The sequence below is a fragment of the Bombina bombina genome, chromosome 7, assembly GCF_027579735.1.
Source record: "Bombina bombina isolate aBomBom1 chromosome 7, aBomBom1.pri, whole genome shotgun sequence".
NCBI lineage: Eukaryota > Metazoa > Chordata > Amphibia > Anura > Bombinatoridae > Bombina > Bombina bombina.
The window spans coordinates 283,324,524-283,333,829 of record NC_069505.1 but is presented as its reverse complement, the minus strand read 5'-3'; positions in this window follow the sequence as shown (position 1 = coordinate 283,333,829).

The following is a 9,306-nucleotide window of genomic DNA, read 5'->3' as shown; positions in this document are numbered from 1 at the left end:
GTAATGCCTTCTATCTATGCTTTATATCCATTGCAGCACACTGAAAAGCCCAGCTGTGGGTGAGCAGTTACACCCGATAATTCTACAGCCTGCACCTACTAGCACATGGGTGTGCTCTATTAATATGGGAGTACCCATTTGGCCTATATTATATCCAGTTCATATTTGTGTTTGATGATCCTGCACATGAGACGCCCCTCTGTTCTTCTTTATATTCTACAGCTTTAACCCGGATCAATCGGTGAGGAGGAGGCAGCCAACATACGGAAATTTATTTTAAGGACGATTCTCCTATATCCAAGAAGTATATTTTGTTAACTTGGGACATTTCTTCGTAAAATCTGTATGTATACTTAATATGGTTATTTGTATATTATACATTGTATCAGACATACTGTATACTGCCAACTATTAAGCAGTTGTACTCTTTTACAAGCGCCCCCCCCCCCCTTAGATTGTATTATATTATGTTGCATAAAGTTTGCGCTAAGATAATGTTATATAATTCTGCACTATGTGCAGAATTAAATAACATTATTTTGTAGGTTTACTGCCCCTTTAAAATAGAACTGCTTTGAAAAGAGCTCCAGCCACAGGAGGAAAGACAGTAACACGGTGAGTAGTAACTATTATCTTGCTGTTGTTGTGCTCAGCAGTTTAATGTCCCTTTAAAGTTAGTAAGTTCCTTGGTTGCGTCTGATATTTTAAAATATATTATGGATTTTAGATTTTGAACTTCAGATGCTCCCTTTTGTAAGCAAAGCTACTTTTTGTTTTTAAATGGACACTGAACCCATTTTTTTTTCTTTTGTGATTCAGATAGAAAGTTGCTCAAAATGGAATGCTCTAATTTACTCCTATTATCAATTTTTCTTTGTTCTCTTGCTATCTTTATTTAAAAAAAGAATGCATCTACGCTTTTTTTTTTTAGTTCAGCACTTTGGAAAGCACTTTTTTATTGGTGGATGAATTTATCTACCAATCAGCAAGAACAACCCAGGTTGTTCACCAAAAATGGGCCGGCATCTAAACTTACATTCTTGCATTTCAAATAAAGATACCAAGAGAATGAATAACATTTGATAATAGGAGTAATTAGAAAGTTGCTTAACATGTCATGCTCTATCTGAATCACAAAAGAAAAAAAATTGGGTTTAGTGTCCCTTTAAGGAGATTGTTTACCAATAGAGGTGTACGAATTGACTGCCAACCATTAAGCTATAAATACCTGCGTATGCAACACATACTTTTTTTTTATTTCATGTTCCTTTAATATCAAATCACTTTATATGCAGTAAGGTCTGGTTTATTCCCTAATTAAATATTGCACATATATTGTTTTATGAAGACATTTTATGTTTAAATTGATATTAAAACCAACAGGAAATTCATGTTTGTGCACAACTCTTTACTAGGGAGAAACTCCTCACTTATCTATAAGGATTAGGTATGCACATTAATGCAGTTTACGGCAATACGAATCAGGAAGATGGCAGCCGCACAATTGAAATCTGTACAAATAATGATCTCAGTGTTTAGTACTTTTCACAAACATAAATGCGGCTTCAAAAAGAGCGAAGGCTGCGAGCGGCCGCCTTATTCCTGATTTGTATTGTCACGACCTGCACATACCTAATCAGGATAGCTCACACGCCTCTACATGCAGGTAAACCATTTGTTGTTTTAGCTTTTTGTTTTCCCAATCATTAAAAGAACATTTTAAAATTAGTCATATTTTAAATGCAAATTAAAATTGACTAATAATGTCCCTCTAAAGGAACATAAACCTCAAAATGACACTTTCACAGTTAAGATAAAGTAGCAATTTTAAAGTAATGATAAATCCTAGCGTTTTTTGAAACGCTGATTTACAGGTGCTATAAATAAAGGGGACTCTCAGTCATGGACTATAAAAAAAACCGCTATGCTGAAAGTACCTTTACTAATACAAAAAAATCAGTGCGCCAAAATACCTGTGAAAAAAATGTATATAAACATATAGTGCATGAAGATAGTATGATATAAAATACCTATAGGTAGATAGATAAATCAGATAAAATAGTGACAAGTGTAGTCAAAAACCAAACCACACCACTGTAGGAAAGTGATGGGAATGAAAATGGACAGTTCAACTAGTCCAAAATCCAAATCTTGAATCTGGAACGGATGGCAGGCTGCTTCTTCAAATTTCTTGTTGGTGTCCCAAGATGTTAAACTCTGCAGAAGTGAATAATAAAAAAAGAAGGCGCCACCATAGTGCACAATCAGATGTATAGAACACGCCAATAAAACAAGTAAGACCGTACTTACAAGATATATGACACTTGAGAAGTGTCACAACCGCCTTCTGGACTGTTATAGAGTCGTCCAGCTAACTCCCACTGGTTCATTTCTGATATCCTTCTTGATGTGAGAGCGGCGATGACAAAGGAAAGCTGTATCCAGCATCCGTTTCACAGAGCCGGCTCGTCCTGTAATAGCCAATATTGCTATAGATACAATGTATCAGGTGGAATAAAAAATAGTTCGTGGCAAAGTCTTGTAAAAGCAAACAGACTTTATTTTAAGTACAAAAGCACAACGTTTCTCGGTCTCTCCTGACCGTTTCCTCAGGTGCAATATGATATATATATATGCTGTTAATCGGTGATACACACACATACCACTTGTCATTGGTTCATCAGTTGTGTTTATTGTAGTAGTGCATTACTTTAACTAGGTGTGAAACCGCTTTGCAGTTCTATACAAGCAATAGTGCAATATTATTAGGCGCTAACATATTACAGCATTGTCTTTTTGCATTTTTATGTCCCTTTAATGACGATGAGAACTAGACTTGTGCAAATTTGTAACCAAATTATAAACAGTTAAAAGGAAGACGAAGATCCGATTACAAATCAGCTCACACGTTGCACCAGAGCACCCAACAAGTGTTCTAGTGCATCTGTGCGTCAGGACTGAATAAACCAGGCCGAATATTTCAAACAAGCTGAAGTTAAACGTCACCCCCTGGTTCATCTGTACCAGATACATGAGAGGATATAGAAAACAAAACAACTTACCTAAAAAAAAAAAAATAAAGAATAAAAAAACATAATTTATGTAAGAACTTACCTGATAAATTCATTTATTTCATATTGGCAAGAGTCCATGAGCTAGTGACGTACGGGATATACAATCCAACCAGGAGGGGCAAAGTTTCCCAAACCTCAAAATGCCTATAAATACACCCCTCACCACACCCACAATTCAGTTTAACAAATAGCCAAGTAGTGGGGTGATAAAGAAAGGAGTAATAAAGCATCAACAAAGGAATTTGGAAATAATTGTGCTTTATACAAAAAAAACATAACCACCATAAAAAAAAGGGTGGGCCTCATGGACTCTTGCCAATATGAAAGAAATTAATTTATCAGGTAAGTTCTTACATAAATTATGTTTTCTTTCATGTAATTGGCAAGAGTCCATGAGCTAGTGACGTATGGGATAGCAATACCCAAGATGTGGAACTCTAAGCAAGAGTTACTAGAGAGGGAGGGATACAAATAAAAACAGCCATTTTCCGCTGAAAAAATGAATCCGCAACCCAAATTATAAGTTTATTCTCATAAATGAAAGGAAAAAAACTTAAATCAAAAGCAGATGAATCAAACTGAAACAGCTGCCTGAAGAACTTTTCTACCAAAAACTGCTTCTGAAGAAGCAAATACATCAAAATGGTAGAATTTAGTAAATGTATGCAAAGAAGACCAAGTAGCAGCTTTGCAAATGTGATTAACTGAAGCTTCATTCTTAAAAGCCCAGGAAGTGGAAACTGATCTAGTAGACTGAGCTGTAATTCTCTGAGGCGGGGCTTGACCGGACTCCGAATAGGCTTGATGAATCAAAAGTTTTAACCACGAAACCAAAGAAACGGCAGAAACCATCTGACCTTTCCTAGAGCCAGAAAAGATAGCAAATAGACTAGAAGTCTTCCTGAAATCTTTAGTAGCTTCAACATAATATTTTAGAGCTCTCACCACTTCCAAAGAATGTAAAGATCTCTCCAATGAATTCTTAGGATTAGGACACAAAGAAGGAACAACAATTTCTCTATTAATGTTGTTAGAATTCACAACCTTAGGAATTTAAATGAAGTCCGCAAAACTGCCTTATCCTGATGAAAAATCAGAAAAGGAGAATCACAAGAGAGAGCGGATAATTCAGAAACTCTTCTAGCAGAAGAGATGGCCAAAAGAAAAAAAACTTTCCAAGAAAGTAGTTTAATGTCCAAAGAATACATAGGCTCAAACGGAGGAGCCTGTAAAGCCTTCAAAACCAAATTAAGACTCCAAGGAGGAGAGATTGATTTAATGACAGGATTGATACGAACCAAAGCCCGCACAAAACAATGAATATCAGGAAGTTTAGCAATCTTTCTGTGAAATAAAACAGAAAGAGCAGGGATTTGTCCTTTCAAGGAACTTGCAGACAAACCTTTATCCAAACCATCCTGAAGAAACTGTAAAATTCTAGGAATTCTAAAAGAATGCCAAGAGAATTTATGAGAAGAACACCATGAAATGTAAGTCTTCCAAACTCGATAATAAATCTTTCTAGAAACAGATTTATGAGCCTGCAACATAGTATTAATCATGTAGTTAGAAAAACCTCTGACTAAGCACTAAGTGATCAATTTCCATACCTTTAAATTTAATGATTTGAGATCCTGATGGAAAAACGGACCTTGAGATAGAAAGTCTGGCCTTAATGGAAGTGGCCAAGGTTGGCAACTGGACATCCGAACAAGATCCGCATACCAAAACCTGTGAGGCCATAATGGAGCCACCAGCAGCACAAACGATTGCTCCATGATGATTTTGGAGATCACTCTTGGAAGAAGAACTAGAGGCGGGAAAATATAAGCCGGTTGGTAAAACCAAGGAAGTGTCAACGCATCCACTGCTTACGCCTGAGGATCCCTGGACAGGTACCTGGGAAGTTTCTTGTTTAGATGAGATGCCATCAGATCTATTTCTGGAAGCCCCCACATCTGAACAACTTGAAAAAACACATCTGGGTGGAGAGACCATTGTCCCGGATGTAAAGTCTGACGACTGAGGTAATCCGCTTCCCAACTGTCTATACCTGGGATATGAACCGCATAAATTAGACAGGAGCTGGATTCCACCCAAACAAGTATCCAAGATACTTCTTTCATAGCTTGAGTCCCACCCTGATGATTGACATATGTCACAGCTGTGATATTGTCTGTCTGAAAACAAATGAACGGTTCTCTCTTCAACAGAGGCCAAAACTGAAGAGCCCTGAGAATCGCACGGAGTTCTAAAATATTTATTGGTAATCTCGCCTCTTGAGATTTCCAAACCCCTTATGCCGTCAGAGATCCCCAAACAGCTCCCCAACCTGAAAGACTTGCATCTGTAGTGATCACAGAACAAGGTTGGATGAACGAAAGAGGCCCCTAGAATTATACAATGGTGATCTAACCACCAAATCAGAGAAAGTCAAACATTGGGATTTAAGGATATTAATTGTGATATCCTTGTATAATCGCAAAACAGAATGAGAAGCAGTCTGCCAGGAACGAACAGCAGCATCAATAGCTTGTTCTATGGCCCGGTTGCCACCTGGTAGTAGCTTCTTTCTGCCCAATTGTGCTTTTCACAGAGGAAAACTTTCCTGTAGTATATCAGTCTGATCCCGCCGACATGGTCAGTCCAGCCCCGAAATACCAGGCAATTCTCCTCTGAACAAGGAACATGACAACCCCAGACGATCGTTTCGGCCTCCTTTGGACCTCGTCAGTGAGGTGCAGCCATATCCCTCTAAGCACATTGGGCAAGGAGTCCACGTCTGGTTTCCCCCATCACCCTTAGGGAGACTATCCCCAGGGTCATATTTACATATGCAAAACAGAATGAGAAGCAGTCTGCCAGGAACGAACAGCAGCATCAATAGCTTGTTCTATGGCCCGGTTGCCACCTGGTAGTAGCTTCTTTCTGCCCAATTGTGCTTTTCACAGAGGAAAACTTTCCTGTAGTATATCAGTCTGATCCCGCCGACATGGTCAGTCCAGCCCCGAAATACCAGGCAATTCTCCTCTGAACAAGGAACATGACAACCCCAGACGATCGTTTCGGCCTCCTTTGGGCCTCGTCAGTGAGGTGCAGCCATATCCCTCTAAGCACATTGGGCAAGGAGTCCACGTCTGGTTTCCCCCATCACCCTTAGGGAGACTATCCCCAGGGTCATATTTACATATGCAAAACAGAATGAGAAGCAGTCTGCCAGGAACGAACAGCAGCATCAATAGCTTGTTCTATGGCCCGGTTGCCACCTGGTATAATCCCTGCACCACTGGTTCAGCATACAAAGCTGGAGAGGTCTCATATGAAAACAAGCAAAGTGGATCGCGTCCGATGCTGCAGTCATGAGACCTAAAACTTCCATGCACAAAGCTACTGAAGGGAATGACTGAGACTGAAGGTTTCGACAGGCTGCAACCAATATCAAACGTCTCTTGTCTGTTAGAAACAAAGTCATGGACACTGAATCTATCTGGAAACCTAAAAAGGTTACCTTTGTCTGAGGAATCAAAGAACTTTTTCATAAATTGATCCTCCAACCATGTCTTCGACGAAACAGTAGTTGATTAGTGTGAGATTCTGCAAAACGTAAAGACTGAGCAAGTACCAAGATATCGTCCAAATAAGGAAACACTGCAACACCCCGCTCTCTGATTACAGAGAGTAGGACACAGAGAACCTTTGAAAAGATTCTTAGAGCTGTCGCTAGGCCAAAAAGGAAGAGCAACAAATTTGTAATGCTTGTCTAGAAAAGAGAATCTCAGGAACTGATAGCGATCTGGATGAATCGGAATATGAAGATATGCATCCTGCAAGTCTATGGACATATAATGCCCTTGCTGAACACAAGGCAGAATAGACCTTATAGTCACCATTTTGAAAGTTGGTACTCTTACATATCGATTCAACATTTTTAGATCCAAAACTTGTCTGAATGAATTTTCTTTCTTTAGGACAATTAATAGATTTGAATAAAATCTCAGACCCTGTTCCTGAAACGGAACTGGCATGATTACCCCAGATAACTTCAGGTCTGAAATACACTTCAGGAAAGTCTGAGCCTTTACTGGGTTTGCTGGAATGCGTGAGAGAAAAAATCTTCTCACAGGCGGTCTTACTCTGAATCCTACTCTGTACCCCTGAGAGACAATATTCTGAATCCAATGATTTTGGACCGAATTGATCCAAACATCTTTGAAAAATCTTAATCTGCCCCCTACCAGCTGAGCTGGAATAAGGGCTGCACCTTCATGCAGATTTGGGGGCTGACTTTGATCTCTTAAATGGCTTGGATTTATTCCAATTTGAAGAAGGCTTCCAATTGGAAACAGATTCCTTGGGGGAAGAATTAGGTTTCTGTTCCTTATTTAAGAACGAAAACGGTTAGAAGCTTTAGATTTACCCTTAGATCTTTATCCTGAGGCAAAAAACTCCCTTCCCCCCAGGGACAGTTGAAATTATTGAATCCAACTGTGAACCAAATAATTGATTTTGTGAAAAAAGGGATTACCAATGGCACTACAGGTATAAATAGGACCTGTTTTATTTAAATGTCTGGCCAACTAGTGGGGCCTTTGTGTTGTCAGCCAACTGTGTGGCTAGATTTGGTGCTATGTGTATAATACTGATTTCTGGAGCAAGAAAGGAAAAGAATACACTTGGAAGCACTCACAGGTCACTTATTGAATCATTTTAATAACGAGAGATCAAAAAATGAAATCCAAGAATGGAAGAGACATACACTTAACTATAATTAAAATGTAACTTTTATTGGGGTTCGAAAATAAAATAGGAAAAAACTTTAAAAACACACTTATGTACCGATTGTAGTCTATTTGGCTATGTCGTGTCACTGTACAGAATACTTGAATTACTTCTGCAAATACTCCTATATATAATATATAATTTGGGTTGCAGTTAATTAACCTGCTAACTATTCGCTGTTGTTTGTGTATACTATACTTATGTATACCTTAAATTGAGTGTAAATGTTACCGGTTAAGTTGGATATATTACCAGGTTTAACCACCTACAGAGAAAGAGCAGTTATAGAAATATAGTCTTTCTTCGCTCGATTGTCTGAGAGGTTGATTGTATCTCTCTTCCCACATATGTATGTGTTTCAGTCTGAGTATTAAATAATGAAACAGTGTCTCAACTACACTGTTGTATAATAATAATGCACAAGACTGTTTATGTATTAGTGTGTGCTGATGTCACACTCACTAGCATATCAAACATAAACTAAATATTTGTTCCCACGCGTATACCTATTTCAGTCAAATTATTAAATATTGATGCAGTGTTTCAAATACACTGTTAAGTATTAGTGGTTCGCAAGACTGTTTGTGTATTGGCGTGTACTGGTGTCACTCTTACATGCATAACACAATCCAAATATTTCTCATTTGCTCTGTTATATATTAATAATTCAGCAGAGTGTTTTAGCATTAGACTGTGCCTGTATTCGCTGCTTATAGTGTGTAATAAACTTGTGTATATCTCAATTTAAGCAATATAATTTGTCGTTAAATTAGGTATATTACCAGCTTCAACCCTCTTATAAATTATACAATGCAGTTTATCAGTGTACTGTGTTTATTCAGTTGTCTGAAAGGTTAACTGTGTCTCAGTTTTTACACTCTTATACAAATTTCGGTCTAGAGAGTTTTAATAAAAATCACAGTAGCTTATGTCCTGTCATGTAATAGTGATTCACAGGATCTTATTTGCCTGCTTAGTTTTGTAAGAGGTTAGCTGTGTCTATCTTTTTACACACACTTGTGTCTAATAGTTTCAATCTTAAATAATGTTGCAACGACCTAACTGCACATTCGTGACTGTTTATGCATTAGCGTATACTGACATTTGCGGCTATTTTTCTAAAAAATTGATATGCTTATATAAATCACAGTTTGGTACATACATGTAATCCGTGATATTAGGTATACTGACTAAATTTACAGCTGTAACCGTTAACTGTCTGGGAGAGTAATATGCTCTCCAGCGTTCTCGGGTGCTAGGTTAATTAGTACAACATGATTGTCAGTGACACTTGGCTAGCCGGATCAAATGTAAATATTGAACCATTCCTAGCTCTCAGTGGACTTCGAATAAATTGAGTGAAAAAGACTACAGTAATTGAATCGGTAGCTTAAGGCTTGCTAAAAACACAGGAGCTCCTCGGACTCCTCACCATTGCCCTAACGTCCCTGAC